The sequence below is a fragment of the Marmota marmota genome, unplaced genomic scaffold (genome assembly GCF_001458135.2).
Source record: "Marmota marmota marmota unplaced genomic scaffold, marMar, whole genome shotgun sequence".
NCBI classification, from domain to species: Eukaryota; Metazoa; Chordata; class Mammalia; order Rodentia; family Sciuridae; genus Marmota; species Marmota marmota.
This window is the reverse complement of record NW_026000016.1, coordinates 11664180-11683726: the sequence shown is the minus strand read 5'-3', so window position 1 is coordinate 11683726 and position 19547 is coordinate 11664180. Positions and strand designations below refer to the sequence as shown.

The 19547-nt window shown below is 37.2% G+C and overlaps 1 long non-coding RNA gene across 1 annotated transcript; it reads right to left on the bottom strand.

Moving 5' to 3' along the window:
* Positions 1-2349: 2349 nt before the first annotated feature.
* On the bottom strand, positions 2350-17838 carry LOC125618449. Its single transcript, XR_007349713.1, has 3 exons — positions 17550-17838; positions 3296-3364; positions 2350-2486 (listed from the first exon to the last, which is right to left on the bottom strand). It is a non-coding gene; the product is annotated as an uncharacterized LOC125618449 (long non-coding RNA).
* Between the last annotated feature and the right edge of the window lie 1709 nt (positions 17839-19547).

The window sequence follows — 19547 nt, the reverse complement described above, 5'->3', positions numbered from 1 at the left end:
TCTCAAAATGAAAAATAAAAAGAAAAGAAAACAACAACAACAACAACAACACTAGCATGAGTCAAAAATATGTGTATTAGGATGTTCACCATAGCATTGTTTGTAATTGTTAAAACTTACAGAAGACAGGGGCTAGGGTATAGCTTAGTGTTAGCTAAGCATGAGAGAGGACCAGGGTTCAATCCCTAGTACCATATAAAAATAAATAAAAAGAGCAGATTGTGGTTACAGTGAAACTTGCCATGTGCCCAAGTGCTGTTCTAGGAGCTTTATCTGCATTCATTCCTCACAACAAGCATTTTATTGCTCCATATTTTACAGATGGAGAAACTAAGACACAGGGAAGTGAATTTGTTCACAAAAAACCAAAGTGGCAGAAAGGAGTTTCAAACCCAAGTGGTCCATTTCTTGGTCCCCAAGCTCTGTGCTGTTGTAAAATTAACAATTTATATTTACTATGTGAAAAGATAGACATAATATAATGTTGAGATTTAGAAAGAGGTTCTTCATAATATATGTATAGATAGTACAGTCTCATACAAACAATGGTCTCTCTATATAATCTATATATATCATGGCCTATGGTCAATATATAATCTGATCTACTATTAGAAGTGGCTTCATTTGAGGAGAGAGATTGATGGAGAAAGGGAAAGAAGCATATTCACTATAACAACTACATGTATTTATTTTTTTACAAGCATACATTTTTTATATAAAGGTTTTGTTTGTTTTGTGGTGTCAAGGATTGAACTCAGGGGTGCTTAGCCACTGAACCACGTCCCCATTCCTTTTTATTTTTCATTTTGAGACAGGGTGTCACTAAGTTGCTTAGGACCTTGCTAAATTATTAACGCTGGCTTTGAACTTGCGATCCTCCTGCCTCAGCCTCCTGAGCCGCTGGGATCACAGGTGTGCACCACTATTCCAACCCTTATGTAAAAATTTTTCAATAGCAAAAGTAAAACTTAGTTTTATAGCTCTTCTACACAGGGATGTCTAACTTAAAGCTCTCCCTGGAGAGATATAAAGTCACTTAAAATCATATGTCTGGAAGATCAAAGGAGGCAAAAGCTAGTTTTCCATGGATTGTAGTTGATCCCCTAAAATTTTTTACTGGCTCTCAGACCTAGACCTTTTTACTCTCTCTCCATAACCCTTCCTTATGCGGTAGGCTCTGAAGCAAAATTGTTTCTCTTTCACATTCTATAAGTGCATCTCTTGTACACCATATCCCCATTTTCACTCATTTTCCTCCAATCTGGTTTTGTTTTATCTGAGCCTCTTCCCAAATCTAATCTAACAACCACCCATAGAAATAGAAGAGAACCAGCATCAATGGGTATCTAGAGTGTACCAGATTCTATGTGAGGTGATGGTCATACATTTCTCATTTAATGCTCCTAACAACACTGTAAGATAGGTCCTAGGGCCCTCATTTTTCTATTGAGGATTTAAATGATAGCTGGGATTTGACCCTGTGTATGTTGGGCTTCAAAGTCTATACTTTTCTCAATATGCCACAGTATCTCAAAAAAAAATGTGTTTCTATTTCCCATATTTATAACACTTTCTATCTAGATCCTTGTTTGTATGTAAATGCTTGTTGTCATTGAGAGAGTGACGGAGTCCAGTGCACATGTGGTAATCTAATCCCCCTGCCTTTCCCCTGGCTTATGTTTAGGTTCTGAACAGAAAGTTGGGAAGTGTCCCAAACATGAGGACTTTTCTATGACAGAAATCACAGGTTCATTCTGCTTTGGTAAAATAACATTTATGTTACAGAATAAATTCTAAAGTATGGACATTAAAGACACACTGGAGATAGCACTAGTAGCTAAAGGTAGAGGCAGGGAGGGGTGTTGAAGTCTCAGTTCCCTGCATGCTTCCTAAAGTTCCTGAAACTCTGGCTTAAGTCCAACTGTTATTGCCTTAGAATGTGAATGATTTTTAATCTGCTGTTGGAACTCTGTTCATCTCAAGAAAGAAAGACCCATCAATATTCTTAGTCAAGATATGAGAAGAAAAACAGTGTTCTGATGCTAGCCACACTACAATACTCACTTGGCTAGATTTGTCTGAGTGTAGCCTGTAAAACTGAAGGCCCAAAAAACTGAAGTAATGTATTTCCCAAGTTTTAGAAATGTATATAGACATGCTTATTGGAAAACAATGAGTAGCTCTTTAAAACGTAAACCTCTCAGTAAAGTCTTTCCACTTTCCAAGTTCTAGATTAAATGCTCATTGAACACTAACAAAAATCTGTTGTTTACAGCTTTAGTATAATAATGTTCTACTGGAACCCACGTCTTTCTTTGGAAAGTGAATTTGACCAAGAACACACAGTGATAAGTGTGAAGAGATTGCATTCATTTTTATTCCACAACAACATTTCTTTTCTACCTTTTTCTTAAAAATAACTCCTTGAAATAACTTTGAGATTAACTTGTTGTTAATCTTGGTGGTTCCATTCCAAATTCAAATTCCTAGGAATGTAAATAAATAAAACTTGTTAATCTTGAAGTGAAGAATGTTCATTGAGAAGAGTTCAAAAAACATCAAATAAACACAAAAAGTTACATTTAATATGATTTCACATGAATGACCACTTTTAATATTTTGGTGCCATCTTTCTCAGTCAATGTGTATGTACACATATTTGTAGACTTGTAGCTTTCTTTTTAAAATTGGAATTATGCTGAGCATGCTATTTTATTAGTAGCCTTTTTCACTGAGCAGTTGGCTTTAAAATTATATTTATGGTATTAAATAGAGTTAATCTAATATAAGAATAATTAATCAATGGGAAAATGGAAAATTAAAACAAAGTGTTTAATCTTGACCACAAGACTCAAATTAACTGAGCTAGGCCATTTTGCCTGCCTCATTTACAAGCCTAAGTCAAATATCTTTTAATAATCAAATCAAATTTCTCCAATACTCTATCCTACTAGTTGAAGATTTTTTTTTTCCTTTTCCTCAGGATCTTCTCTCTCATTATAACTAGTCAAGAGATGGGTCCTGGCTCCTACTGTCCCAAGTAAAAATGCAGCAAAATACTGTGTGTTAGCAAGGGAGTTAGTTTCTGTAACAAACTCTTAAATCTTAGTGGCTTAACATAACATAAGGTTATTTCTCACTTTTTTACCTCACTGCTGGGCAGGCTAGAAATGTGAGCTGACTATAAGAAGAAAAAACATGAGTCCTGGTGAGCATTACCAGTCTGTTTTCTGTTGCTAGAACAAAATACCTGAGGCTGCATAGTTTTTACAGAGAAGAGGTTCATTTAACTCACAATTTTGTAGGCTGAAAAGCCAAGAGCTGCCAGCCCCATCTGTTCATTCTCTTGTTAAGGCCTCCATGGCTGCATGGAATCAGGGAAGAGAAACAGAAAGGAAATGATTTAAACACAGAAGAAATCACATGGTGAGCCAAGAAGACAGAGTCAGGGGCTAATCTTATGGAAACTAACCAGTTCTTTCAAAAGGGAAAGGACCCTGCAGATTAAGAATGATGAGTATTTTTTTCCCAAAAAATATGCCCCCCCCCAAACCATGCACTTTTGCTGGTGTAGGCTGGGGTTTGACTACTAAACTTTCACTTGTGAATGTTGCAAATGTACATTACCCCACATATTTCCACACACTTCCAAGTCGACAGAAGAAAAACTGGTGGGTTAATGCTTACCTAGCATTGCCTAATGTTTTATTCATTTTCCAATGAGTCTGAATAAATTCTTAGAGGGAAGTAAATTATTGAACTAAAGTCAAGATCGTCCAGTACAAAGAACAGGGACTGGATTATCTTGGGGAAAGAGTAACTTAATGGAAGGCTACAGATCACGGGAGGAGAGAAAAAGTCTCAAAGCGGGCAGAGACCAGAGACCATGGTTTCCCTTGTCTTCCCCATTGCAAATTCCCAGGAAAGTAAATAAATCAGCCCAATTCCCTTTTCCCACCAGACCACCAGGTATTAGGACTCAGGTAAGCCAGTCAGGTCATCTGTCAGGTTTAAAGGTCTCTTCCCTTAGACATTTAGCTTTGGCCAGGGGGGGCAGGATCCAAATGGTCCCTGACCCAAAAGAAAAATGAATGTTAGAGCCACCCCAAATATATCTAATACACTATGAGGTTTAGGGCTGCAATTAAGAGAATTGTATTTTTTAAACAATTTATATTTTATTTGTATCTTAATCAAGTGTCTTTTTTTGTGTGTTTGTTTTGATTTTTTAAATTTGTTCTAATTTGTTCTAAATGACAGTAGAATGTATTTTGTCCCATCCTACATAAGTGGAATATAACTTCTTAATATTCTGGTTTACATGACATAGAGTTATACTGGTCACATAATTATATATGTGCATAGGGTAATAATGTCCCATTCATTCTAATATAATTCATATTCCAAAACCCCCTCCCCTCTCTTCACTCCTCTCTGTCAATCCAAAGTACCTCTATTTTCCCCCACCCTTATTGTGAATTATCATTCGCCTATCAGAGAAAATATTCGACTTTGGTTCTTTGGGATTGGCTTATTCCACTTAGCATAATATTCTCCAGTTTCATCCATTTACTTAATGGATGAAAAAGACATAATTTCATTCTTCTTTAAAACTGAGTAATATTCCATTGTGTATATATACCGAAGTTTCTTTATCCAGTCATCTGTTGAAGGGCACTTAGGTTGGTTCCATAGTTTAGCTATTGTGAATTGAACTGCTATAATATTAATGTGGTTGCATCACTGTGGTTTGCTGATTTTAAGTCCTTTGAGTATAAACTGAGGAGTGGCATAACTGAGTCAAATGGTGGTTCCATTCCAAGTTTTCTGAGGAATCTTCATGGTGCTTTCCATAGTGGTTGCACCAATTTGCAGTCCCACCAGCAACACATGAGTGTACCTTTTCCCCCACATCCTCACCAACATTTTTTTGTTGCTTATATTTTTGATAATTCTCATTCTGACAGGATTGAGATGGAATCTCAGTGTAGTTTTGATTTGCATTAATAGAATTGTACTCTTAACCTTATTGCCTGGTTCCAAAGCTGGTTCCTCACTAATTAAGTTACTCATTGTGTCTCAGTTTCCTTATCCATAAGATGGAAAAGATTAAATGAGATTGAGTATGAAAAACACTCAAAACTATAAATAGTATATAGGAAGTACTCAATAAGCATTGCTATTATCATACTTTTTCATAAAACAAGATCTTCTTCTTCCATTTTTGGTTAATGGTGTCGTATATCAAACTGAGGTCATATGTCAACCTCCACATTCTGTGCATCCTTCCTTTGGTAAACATTTTGCTTTATTCACTGATTCATTTATTTATCTGGTTTACTGTTTTTGAGCATCCATTTGCTACATAAAATATTTCTCCTTCCCAATTCTGCTGGAATCAATGTTTTGCTCTTAATACCTCTTACTTGAACTGTTATAATTTACTTCCTAACTGGTCTCCTTGACTCTCAACTACTGTGGTCAGATTAATTCTACTGACATTCATTCTGATCCTGTTGTTCCCCTACTCAATGGTTTTCAGTTCCCCTATTGCTTGTAGTATAAAGTTCACGTTTTGAAACTTAACATTCAGCATATTTCCTACAGTTTGGATCCAATCTGCCATTGTACCTTCACGGCACAGATAGACTACACTTGGTTAACCACACTGTGGTTAACCAACAGGGTAACACAGCTCCCGTTATGCTGCCCACCTCTGTGCCTCTGCACATGCTACTCCATCCAACCTGAACACCAAGCCCCTGGCTCCAAGGGCCAGCAGCACCTGCATCCCATAAGAGCTTGTTGGAAATGGCACACCCCAAACCTACTAAATCAGAATCTGCATGGTAATAAGAACCCCAGTTGTTTCACATACATGTGTTTTTCTTAGAATATTTTAGAAGATAAGACAATGTGTGAATTTATGTAATAACTTGTATATTATCGGTAACCCCTGTCCATCCCTCTCCCTGTTAAAATTCTACCCTTGCCTGGCTCAAACAATAAAGCTTCATCCGGATGTCTCTGACTACTAAAGCTGAAAATAATCTCTTTATTCTCTGAATTCCCATAGCTGCTTTATGAATTCTCTTAATCTCCCACAGTGGAATTCTTTAAACCTGCTTAGGGTAATCAGCACATGCTTTCTTCCAGTTCTTATCAGTGTTCTGACTCCTCTCCTGTTAGACTCAACTTCCCTGAGCATAGGAATGTCCATAGTAAATACCCAACAAATGTCTGGAAATAGACTATAGAGTTCAAAATATAAAATAAAACAAAAAGATGTCTCATTTCCTTATCAATTAGAAAAGACAACATAGAGAGTGCCATTTTTTTCTATTAGCAACTCTAGTTTGGGGCCCAAGGCTGATGGGATTTTTCAGAGACTGCAAATGTTATGGACCTGAAAAGTGTTTATTGGCTCCAAGATTTGAAATAAAACTTAAAAAATTAATAAATGCTTAAATGTCAACAACCACAATAACCCAGCTTTCTTAGTTGTTATTGTAGTATTCAGAATAGTCTTATTATCTGAAAAACAGTTTTTATAGATTGTCCTGCTTTTCAACAATTCTCAGGTATGTGTGATTATCCAAAAATCAATGAAGCTAAACCCAAAACAAGCTAGGTATTGTGGCGCATGCCTAAAATCCCAGTAGCTTGGAGACTGAAACAGGAGGATCACAAGTTCAAGGCCAACCTTAGTCACTTAGCTAGACCCTAAGCAACTTAGTGAGACCCTGTCTTAAAATAAAAGACAAAGAGGCTAAGATTGTGGCCCAGTGGTAGAGCACTCGCCTAGCACATGCGAGGCCCTGGGTTCAATCCTCAGCACCACATATAAATAAATAAAATAAAGATATTGTGTTCAACTACAACTAAAAAATAAATATTTAAAAAAATTAAAAAACAAAAAGGGCTGGGGATGTAGCTCCGTGGTAAAGCACCCTTGGTTCAATCCCCAATGCCAAAATAAATAAATAAAATGCAAATACAGAAGAATGCTTGGGCTTCTCAAGGCCTGGAAATGTCTCTGGACACAAGTGCTCCCAGACCCTACTACTGGGAGCAAAAATTTCTGCAAACATCCTAGAAGCATTTGTAAGTGGGCCCAAGGGCAATACAAATTATAAAACCTGTTGACCTAATAATGCTCCCTCTAACACTAAATTTTATGAAAATAAAAATGTGTCCTCAGCAGGTAGTGATTTTCTTTATTTTTCTTTTTACATACTCTTCTATATTGTTTTCAGATTTCTTATACAATTAGCATGCTTTTTATAATAAAATTAGCTTACCAAAAAAATCATTAGCCATTTAAAAAAGAAGTTAATAAAGAGGAAGAGGAAGAGGAAAGGAGATACAGACCTGGGAGGAGGCAATTCCACCCACTGGTCTTGCTGCTTTCTGCCCTACTTTGCCTCCTGATAGGCTTACCACCAGCATGCATGCATTTCCCTTTGATGCTTCCCCCAAACCACAGGCCAGCTGTTAATTTCAACACAGACCCAGCTCTCAAAGAACCCCGAACATTCCAACTGCACGGGTGTTTACATTTAATATTCCCAACAATCCTAACCTGTGGGCAATATTTTTCTGCTTTTCTAAATGTGGAAACATACTCAAAGAAGTTAAATCACTTTCCAAAAAATCACACGGCTAAGAAATATCAGACCTGGGGAATGAACAAGAATCGTCTACTTTATCAATAGGTGATTTTTCAGCTACCCCAAGCTGTCCTTGGTGCATACTCTGAAGTGGACACACAGTGTTTTAGGTTCAAGTTCAAAATTCTTACCTCCTTTTCATTTCAGATCCTTTTGTCAGAATACCCTCTTTTCTCCCTACTCTCAGTAGGACCAGAGAGATGTAGACTCAGACCAACTTGATACATGGAGTCATTTTATCTCTGAAAAACTATCCCAGGGATGGGGTGAAGTTTAGTAGTAAAGCTTGTGCTTAGCATGTGCAAGGTCCTGAGTTCAAGCCCCAGCATTATAAAAACAAAACAACAAAAATTCTCAATTGGAAAGCCAAACATAATATAATCGTTTAATATTTTTATTCTGTTATCAATATACCTTTGCCTGGGTGTCTATTTTAAATAGTAAACATCTATAAGGCAGAAACAGATTCGACATAATTATCTTCACACTCAGCAAAACAGAGTAGTAAGTTAAAAGTTTAAAATTATTTTGCATAATATAAATTTTGACATAAATAAACAATAAAAATCTCTTCTATTATCATTATATATATATATATATATATATATATATATATATATATATATATATATGGCTGAAGTTGTGGCTCAGTGGTAGAGCACTCGCCTAGCATGTGCAAGCCCTGGGTTTGATCCTCAGCACCACATAAAAATAAATAAATAGTCCAACTACAACTAAAAAATATATATATATATATAAAAAATCACATATTAAATTAAAACATGAAAGGATGCACAAAAATATGTGTTTACATAATCTAAGCTGAAAAATGATCTCACTCTCTAGGGAATAGAGTGATGGAAATGGCCAGAAGGCGCACACTGGCTCTTGATGAGCTCTCTCTGCAAGTATAGCCAGGAAAGACGGTTCCATGCTATGTGAAGGCCTGTATTTGCAAGCTTCAGAAAACCAAGGAATATAAGCCATTTCCAAATCGAAGAAATGTTGAAGGCTTGTTTCTGAAAAACAAAGACCCCAGGACTTGGAAATGAACATTTTAAAAATGATTGTATTGAACTCCATTTAACAATATGGAATGAATCAGCCTCATATTATCAAAAATATGTATATATGTAGTAATTCAGCAGAGCACTCTGCTTTTTGAAAATATGCAGATTTTATATGAAGATGATTTTTGAGTAATGAACAGGAATATTTTTAGTTTATGTCAAAATTATCAAAAAGATGCATCATATACCTGTTTTCAAGATTATGGTTCAATACTATATAGCTTGCCCTGTGAATATAAGAGAATTGGACTTCTGACTTCAAAAGCAAGAGGTACTCTTAGTTGAAAATGGACAGTATCTTCAAATGATTTCTATAATCAGTTCAAATATCTCTTTTGAGACTGATTATGTAAGATTTATGTCTTAATAATAAGAAAATGAAATATCTTAAGAGTTAAGTTTACTCCAAATATTAAATAAATTTTTTTTACAACTTTGCTTTCTGTGTTTAATATAAAATAAACACAAAATAACACTGAATACACTAAAACATAAACTGGCAATAGTTTGCAACAAAGGTAACTAGGGAAATGGTAAGAAATTTAAAAAGGTAAAATCTTTGAACTCTGATGGAAAGCATAAACTTTGTTTTGTTTTAGAGTGATAACTCCTTTTCTTAAAGCTGTTTTTATTGTCTAGTTCCTTTCACTTTGCATATAAATTGTAGAACAGTCTTATTTGTATACACAATAAATCTTTTGATAAGCATTGCACCAAACCTGTATGTTAATTTGGAGAACTGTTTTCACTCTACAGACTCTTCCAATCCATGATCACAATATATGTCTTCTTGTTTAACTTAGATCTTTTGTTTCTTTCCTCAGCATTTTATTATTTTAAGCATATTTTTCTTGTACATGTTTTATCAGATTTAACCTAAGAATTTCTGTTTTTTAATCATTATAAATGGTATTCAATTTTTTATTTCAGTTTACATGCATCTGTTGCTAGTACATAGGCATAAATATGAATATTTTCCCTTTCTTTTTTTCTCCCCACATTTTTTATTGGTGCATTATACTTGTACAAATTGATGGGCTTTTTGTTACATATTTACACATGCACGTGACACAAAACATGACAATATATTTTGGCCAATGTCACTCCCCATCCCCTAATCCTTGGTGCCTTTCCTGTATTGATCTCCCTTTGCTTTTCATGAGATCCACCCACATTTTTCTGTCTCCTCTCCAGCTTCCACATATGAGAGAAAACATAGGACCCTTAACTTCTGAGTTTGACTTATTTCGCTTAGCATAATGGTGTCTAGTTCCATCCGTTTTCTTGAAAATGATGGACACCTAGGCTGGTTCCATAGTTTGGCTATTGTGGATGGTGCTGCTTAAATATGATATTTGCATACAGATCTTATATTCTGCCATTGTGTATCAGTGACTTAGTGGCTCTGTATCCTCACCAGCACTTGATGTTGTCTCTATGTTTTATTTTTGTCATTCTGATAGGTGTATAGTGATATTTACTTGTGGTTTTCTTTCTTTATCTTTCCAATACATTGGTTAAATAGGTGTTTGTTTTTTAATGTGGTAATAAGCATGTGAGATTAACTTTCTTGAATTTTTAAGCAGATAGTACAGTGTTGTTACCTATAAGCACACTGCTGTATTACAGATTTCTAGAGATTTTTCACCTTGCATGACTGAAACTCTAGATCCATTGAACAACAATTTTTCATTTCCTTCTTCCCAAAACCCCTAGCAACCACAATTCTCCCTTCTGCTACTATGAGATTGAATATTTTAGAGCCCTCATATGAATGGAATCCTGTAGTATTTGCCCTTCTGTGACAGGTTTGTTTGGCTTAATCTAATATCCACAACCTTCATTCATGTTGCAGGATGTGATAAGATTTACTTCCTTTTTTTAAAGTGTATTTTGACATTTATTTTCTATTTTAATGTTTAATTTGCATACATATTACATTGAATCATATATGGGATTCATCCATGCATCCCCATATATGCAAAATATATATTCATAGGACTCACACTTTACTCTTCCCTGTGTCAGGTCCTGTATATTTATATGTTTTCATGTCTATTTTTACAAGTACAATCTTATGAATATTCATATTTTCCCATGTTAATCTTAATTCTCTAACCCTAACCCTAGCTCAGTACAAAATTTGATATTACCCTTTCCATACTTCAGTATCTAAAACTAATGTGACTTAAATCTATATACACGGATTTCCTTTCTTTTCAAGGGTGAATAATATTTCCTTGTGTGTACATGAACTTTATATGGACATTTTGTGGTTATGCATGTTTTGCTTCTCTAGGCACCCATTGATGAGGGTAGTAAAAATGGAGAAGACCCTCTTGGCTATCATGAATAAAGCTGCAATGAGATGGAAGAACAGATATTTCCTCAAGATTCTGTTTTCAGTTCTTTTGGATATCGATTCCTTGGAGATATACACCGGGAGTCTGCACACTGTTTCCCATCCAGCTCCACGTCTTACATTCCCACTAATGGAACAGAGGGTTGCAGTTTACCCACATTCTCACCAATGAGTGTTTGTTATTTTCTGGGAATTTTGTTATCATCATTTAAAAAAATTTTTTTTTATAACAAAACAGGGTTTGAGGGGATAAGTCATTCTGGTTTGGATTTGCATTTCCCTCAGTGATGGTAAGCATCTTTTACTATACCCATTGACCACATATATGTCTTCTTTGAAGAAATGCCTATTCAAATTCTTTACCCATTTTTAAACCAGGATATTTATGTTTTGGTCGTTGCTATTCAATTGTAAGAGATTTTTACATATTTTGGATATTAACCACTTATAAGATTTATGGCTTGCAGATATTTTCTCCCATTTTGTAGGTTTCCTTTTCATTCTATTGATTATTTCTTTTGTGGTGAAGAAACTTTCTAATTTGATAAAGTCCCACTTGTTTAATTTTGGTGTTGTTGCCTGTGGTTTGGGGGTCAGGTTCAAGAAATCATTGTTAACATGTTAAGAAGTATTCCTCCTATGTCTTCTAGAGTTTCAGATCTTAACACTTATGTCTTTAACCCATTTTTTAGTTTATTTTTGTGTGTGATGTAACATAAGAGTCCAATTTCATTATTTTACTGTAGATATTTGTTTTCCCAGCACCATTTGTTGAAGAGATGAATCTTTCTCCAGCATGTAGTCCTGGAACTCTTGCCAAAGATCATTTGACCCTGCATGTATGGACTTACTTCTGGATTCTGTTCTGTTTCTTAAATTGGTATATCTGTCTTTATGCTAGTACCATACTGTTTTGATTATAATAATTTTGCAATATGTTTTGAAGTCAGGATTTTTGAAGACTCCATTTCTGTTCTTTTTCAAGATTGTTTTAAGAATTGGGGTCTTTTGTTTGAAAAAAAAATCTCAATTGTATTCAGGGCCCTTGGTAGTTCCATATTAATTTTAGGACTTCTTTTTTTTTCCATTTCATCAAAGATGCTATTGAGATTCTGATAGGAATGGAGTAGTACAGATATTGTAGCAATATGAAGTCTTCCAATTAATGAACATGAAACATCTTTCCATTTATTTGTGTTATCTTTAACCTGTTCCAACAATGTCTTGTAGTTATCAATGTACAAATTGTTCAACTCCTTAAATTTTCTACTCAGTATTATTTTTCTGCTATTCTAAGTGGGATTTTTTTTTTCTTATTTTCCTTTTCAGGTTGATTGTTTTTGGTATATAGAAACACAATTGGTTTTTGTATATTAACTTTGTATCCTTTAAGTTCGCCGATTTCATTTATTTGTTTTGTTTTGGGTTTTTTTGGTGGAAACTTCAGGGCTTTATATTTGTAAGATAATGTCATCTGGGCATAGATAATTTTACCTCCAATTGGAAAGTATTTTATTTTCTTTTTGTCTAATGTTAATTTAGAATTTCTAGTACTACATTGACTAGAAGTGGTGAGAATGGGAATTCCTGCCTTCCTTGTTCCTGATCTTAGAGGGAACAGCCATCCGCTGTGAGCTTGTCATGTAAGGCCTTTATTATGTTGAGGTAATTTCCTTTCTTTTCTTAGTGCTAGTCTCTGTCTGTTATACTAAAGGTCTTCTGGAGCAGCAACAAGCCACCTGGCTCACTTTTGTTCTCAATAACCCCCAGGTATCTAGAGTATATTGGGTCCTATAAATCCTCCAATACAGTCGAGACAGAAATCAGTCTTTCGGGCAGCCCCCTGAAAACCTAAGACTAGGGAATAAGCTCCATTCTTCTCTCTCCTACCAACACAGAAGCTGGGAATTTTTTTTCCCTCTGATTACACAGCATTTTGGCAAGTGAGTGCATGCTGTCCAAACCTTTGCCTTTGTTCTCAGTATCCCTCCACCTGGCATCCTTTCCTGTCATTGCTTAGATTCAGGGACAACAGACACCAGTCCCTTTAGACTGTCCTCTGGAAAGTCTGACCATTGGACATATGTTTTAGTCTTCTCTTTCCCTCCCCAGGGAGTTGCTGGGAGCTGGGAATTTTCTCCTCATCACACCATGCTAAGCCAGCGGGAGGGACTATGGAGAATCAGTGCAAAACTTTCCATTTGGTTTTCAGGAAGCTGGCTTTGGGTTCACGTGGTGTACATGGGCCTCTTAACTGCTTTCTGAATTTCTCACAGGAGAACCGGTCCACAGATCACTCTTGAATTAGTGTTTCTAGGGATAAGGAAGTTCTGGGACTTCCTAGTCCAACATTTTGCTGATGTCAAAATCTCTTTGTGGTTTTAATTTGCATTTCCTTACAGCCTAATGATGAGGAACACCTTTTCATGTATGTAATCGCCACCTGTACATATGTATATAGCTTTGTATATACATACATGTGTGTTTGATGCAGAGTATTACACATACTAAGCACATGCTCTCCCACTAAGCTACACCCCCCAGCCCCATAGACATATATGAAATGTCTCTTATCCGTATTCTAATTGGACTGTTGGTTTTTTTACTGTTGAGTTGTAAGAATTTTATATTCTAAATATTAGTCTGATGCTGGATATGTGCTTTGGAATATTTGCTCTCAGAATATAGCTTTTTTTTCCTTCCTCTAAGAGAAAGAAAGCAAAATTTTTAAAATTTTGATGAAGTTTTATAAATTTTTCCTTTTATAGAATTAGGCTTTTTGGTGTTATGTCTAACTCTCTGCTTACCATTCAATCATTACGATTTTCTCCAGGCCTGGAAAGCTTGGTAGTAGAGTACTTGCCTGCCATGTGCAAGGCCCTTAGTTTGATCCCTAGCAGTGGGGGAGAGGAGAAGGGAATAATAACAAAATAAAGAAGAAAACAGTGATATATCCCTTTAGATGGGCCAGGTACTTCCCCCAAATGCCTTACATGTATTGATTCATTTAATCCTCACAGTAATTCTATGAGGAAGCATTATGCTAATAATGGTACCATAATACAAGAATATTGTCCCATTGCATTTCATTCTATGAGTGTTGGGCAGTTATTAGAGTTTTTAAAAGAGTAATGAAATTGAATTCATTAAGAACATTTTTTAAAAATATTTTTAAATTGTTGACAGACCTTTATTTTATTCATTTATTTGTATGCAGTGCTGAGAATCGAACCCAGTGCTTCACACATTCGAGGCAACTACTCTACGACTGAGCCACAACCCCAGCCCCAATTCATTAAGAACATTTTAATGAGTATTTTCGAGTATATACGTAAGTAGAGAGAAAATATAATCAGTGTCTATTTGTGCATCACCTAGCTTCAGCAATGATTACCAATTTGTTATTATATTTCACCTATTTTCCCCTTTCACCTACACATTCTTTTTCTAGAATACTTAAATCAAACTCCAACTAGAATGAGCATCTTACTCATTGGCACTTTAGGAAATATCTCTAGAATATAAGAAAAATCTTAAAACCTAGCCACACTACCCTTACCACAAAAACAATAATGATTTCTTAAAATCTTTCCTTAGCCGGGTTTGGTGGCACATACCTATAATCCCAGCGGCTTGGGAGGCTGAGGCAGGAGGATGGAGAGTTCAAAGCCAGCCTCAGCAACAGCAAGGTGCTTAGCAGCTCAGTGAGACCCTGTCTCTAAATAAAATGCAATATAGGATTGGGGATGTAACTCAGTGGTCGAGTGCACCTGAGTTCAATCCCTGGTACCAAAAAAAAAAAAAAATCTTTCCTTAATGAATCCTCACTTCTGGTTCAAATTTCCTCATGGTCTCAAAAAACATCTTTTTATAGTTGGCTTGTTCAAATCAGTATGCGAGCAACGTCCACCCATTACAGTTGGCTGAATTTCCTCTTTCCAATGTCATTGATTTGTTGAACAAACTGAACCTAATATTTATTTTTAAAATCCACTCTGTATATCCATACAATGCAATATTATTCAGCCTTAAAAAGGAAGGAAATTATGACACATGTTACATGGATCAAACTTGAGGATATTATGCTAAGTGAAATGAGAAAATCACAAAAAAGCAAATATCATATGATTCTATGAGAAAAATTACAAAAAAGCAAATATCATATGATTCTACTTGTATAAGGTAACTAGTCAAATTCATAGAAGGTAGAATGATGATTTTCACAGACTAGGGAAGGAAGCAATGGGAAGTTATTTAGTGGTTTAGAGTTTTGGTTATACAAGATAAAATCGTTCTAGCAACTGTGCAGTGTGAATGTACTTGACATCACTGAACTATATATTTTATTTTTTTTTTAAGAGAGATGGGGAGGGAGAGAGAGAGAGAGAGAGAGAGAATTTTTTTTAATATTTATTTTTTAGTTTTCTGCGGACACAACATCTTTGTTTGTATGTGGTGCTGAGAATTGAACCCGGGCCGCATGCATGCCAGGCGAGCGCGCTACCGCTTGAGCCCCATCCCCAACCCATAAACTATATATTTTAAAATAATCAAGATTGTTAAAACACAGCTTTATACTGTATTTTATCAAAATTTTAAAAATTTTAAGACAAAAAAAATCACTCTGGCTGTTGTGTGGAGAAGCATGTATACTAGAAAGAATAGAATCAGGCTGGCCAGGTAGGCGGCTAATACAGTGCTCCAGGTGAGACTACAGTAGCTTGGGTGAATGTGATGGTGGAGGTACAGGTATGTGAGTAAGGATCAGATTCAGGGTTTGGTTTAAAGCAGAAATAAGAGTTACTAACATTAGGTATTGAGTGTGAGGGAGAAGGAAAAATGACTGTGGACTCTTAGGATGCTGGCCTGATCAACTGAATGACTGACCATGTCATTCGGTGGAATGAGGAAACTGGGGGAGGAGCCAGCTACCAGGTGGCAGGTTGATTACCTTGGATTGCTTCCATCAGGGAGGGGGCAACAATTTGTTCCCTTTGGAACAGGTATTTATTCCAGATTTGGACTTCGTTTCCTTGGCTGCCTGTACTCTCTCTGTGGACTTGCTAAATGCCTTATATTTGAATCATGGTCTCCCACACAGTGTTACTTCTGACCAAGAAATGCATTTTACAGGGAAACAGTAAACCAATGAGCTAATGCCTGTGGAATTCCCTGATCTTATCACAGTATCCAGTCACCAGAAGCAGGTGGCTCAGGAGAAGAGAGGAATGGGCTATTGGCAGCCAGTTCCTGGGCCAGCTGGAGAGACACCTTGCAGTGATATACCATCTTCTCTGACTAGTGCTGCTCTTTATTCCTAGCCAAGATACATGGGGCCCAGAATCCCAGGGGTAAAAGTGGTGGCAGATGGGTGAGGGGATTTATCAAAATTGTCCACCAACCTAAAGTTTTTCACTTCCTTTACCCTCAGATTCTGTCTGGGAAATTTGGATATGCAGAGAAGAAACACTTTCAGCTGGAAACAGAGTTCCAAAAATGACGGCCTGGAATATTCTGTGAGCCAAGCTAATGACCGTTGTACCAGATTTAATTTTACTGAGAAAAATAATAAAATTTATTTGCATCTGATTATTATGGAGCTCTTCACATCTATCATAACATGTCCAAGTCTCAGCATCTTCCATTTATAGCCAGAAGTCCTTCGAGTTCTAGCTTCCACAATTCCATGGCTCAGTCTTCCTGTTGCCATGTTGTTCCTTCCGGGCCCCTCACTGTTCTTTGATACCTATTGTTCACAAGGTTGTTTGAAGGAGGCTGGCTGTTGTCCTTAACCAAGATCATCACCAGTGTCTCTGCCAGTAGCCCTTTAACATAATACCCCCCGAGTGCCAGAGAGGTGCTGGGATCCACCCTCACATTATCACCCCGGTCCACAATGGCACTTGACATTCTTGGAGTCTCTCAGAGACTTTCTCAAAGGCAGACACATCCATTTTTCCCTTTTATTCTTGCTGCAAACAACAGTCAAAATACTAATAAAAAACTCTTTGCCATAGGAATTAGCATGTTCTTCATTCATAGTCCTTCCACAGCTGCACCATCTCTCCCTCTCAGCTCTCCTCACCTCCTGGAGTCATGATTAGAGAACGCAGGATGTGAAGCAAGTTCTTAAAGAGAGCCTGTGATACAGACTGATTCCTCAGCCTGATGCCCAGCCCTGCCTTCTTCCCTTCTTCGTTTCCTTCTGGGCTTTGGTTGTCGGGCAAGACAGGAAAATGCAGGGCAGGCTATGCCTCTGTCCTGGCAGTCTGCAAAGTCCTGTCCAACTTGTGGAAGTTTCCTGCACCCACTTAGCTTCCGTGTGCTATTCACTGCCAAATGCTCCATTTCCCACTGACAAAATTGGGCATTGCATAGAGGCATTTGCTCTTCCAGAAACTCTTGGAAGTATCTCAAGAGCAAAATAAAATAAAACAAAATCCTCACCTTCTTTGGGATTGGGAGGGCTTTTCCCCTTCTGGTCATGAAGAGTGGAATCCTCCTCCAAAGCACAGCAACCCTGAAATAGCTCAAGAAACTCACGGCAGGTAAGGCCTGAGATCCCTCTTACCTGATTGGTCAGGGCTGGGGTCCCACATGTGAAGTTCCAAGCTACATAACCTTTCCCGCTTCTAGGACAAAGTTCATTTCACTTAGGAAGTCACAGAAGAGCTTTTAAATTCTTTCCTTCTCCTAAATGTCTTCCTTTTGCTGGTTTTCCTGCATATATACAGAAACTCTAGTACTTTTTAAAAATGCAGTCACTGCAGCCCACTAATACTTCTAACTCAATGGGGATTTCTGAGATGTTTGGCTCTCACCACACACCAGTTTTCTCATGTCCTGGAGTGACCTGCCACAAATTCCACTCTAGGGTTTGTCATTGGTCTGTAGGCTAATGTGTACTTTGACCTTGGACAATCCTTTCATTGCACTGTGACTTAGTTTGCTCTAGTAAGATGGAACAAATTATAATATTTGCCACATAATGACACATAAAGCCCTTAGAACAGAGCCTCACACATAGTAAGTAGTGAATAAATATTAGCTCTTATCATTGCTATCATCATTGTCGTCGTCATCAACATCATCATCATCATCATCATAAAACCCACATGAGTCCCTACATAGCAGAGGTAAGTTTGAAGCCACAACTCATACATGTGAACAATGTAACTTGCTTTATTTTTCCATAACTCTGTTTAGTTTCTATTTGTGGACCCATTCCACCAGGTGACCAAAACTTTTACTTTTGTGAATGCAGGGTACTCTAAATACAGAATCTTGCCTTCCGCGTGCATTATGTTGAACTCCTGGTAGTTTGGCAGCACTGATGATCAGGATATGCATCTAGCCAGCCGTTGACCAAAGTTATCCCAGACAGTCATAGGTCAGCAACCCACCCAGGTCTTGTACTTGGAATTGACTCTTGGGAGCACTTTGCTTATGGCTGAGGTAGTTCCCACTTCCTGGGGAGCAAGGCATCAGAAAACAGCTCTATGAGGACTAAACTTTCTTTAATAAGGGATGGAGGGAAAATAGAGGTTAGGATAAATAAATAAATATTTATGTATGTATTTAGGTGCCAGGGATTGAACCCAGGGTCTCATTCACGCTAAGCACACGCTCTTTTAATAACTCAGCTATACTCCCAGTCCTAGACTAAGATTTTAGAATCCTAAGCAACATGTTATTCACCCTCATAGCCCTTTTTACCAGTCAGTTGACTGTGAGGTATCCATTCCAGGAAAGGCTTATTCCATTCAAAAAGCAGAGGAATGGGTTTTTGGTGTTTCCAATATCTGGGTTTTTTTTAATTTCAAACATCTGACCTTAAAGAGTCACGGTATTTATTTTTGTGCAATAAACACTATATTAGACAGGATGGGGGGTGGTTGGTAAAAGCTATGTTTTCCAAGCTGAAATGGAGTTAGAGGAAGAGAGGAGAGTTAGAAAGGAAACAGGTAAACTAGATTCTGTGTGGGTAGGGTGATCTTAGAGTTGTCTAAACTGGGACACTCTGAAAGTGAATGGTAGCACTATAAATAATTGTGCTGGGGCCACAGGCACAAATCAGGATGGCCTCGGGGAGACTGGCACTAACATATGTTCAGTCCCATACCTGGCCCATGACCAAGTAGAAGTGCAGGTTTGGGGAAATCACCGATATGCTTAGGGAATCTGAAAGGACAGATCCTGTCCCTTTATGCTTTTGTAAAACTTAGGTTGCAAGAGAGCTCTCAAGTCCCCCAACCCGTTGGGGCGCAGCAGTGTAGCTACCAAGCATGGCTGCTCTGTAGGAGCGGAAGCAGCCTGATACAACTCCCTACACACCAACCTGTCAAGGAAGTGTGGCCAAATGCTTTCTCTGCCTCCAAGTGGTCAGCAGTAGACTAGAAAGGGCCAGGCCTGGCAAGGCTAGGCAGCAGAGATGTGAGCAGTCCA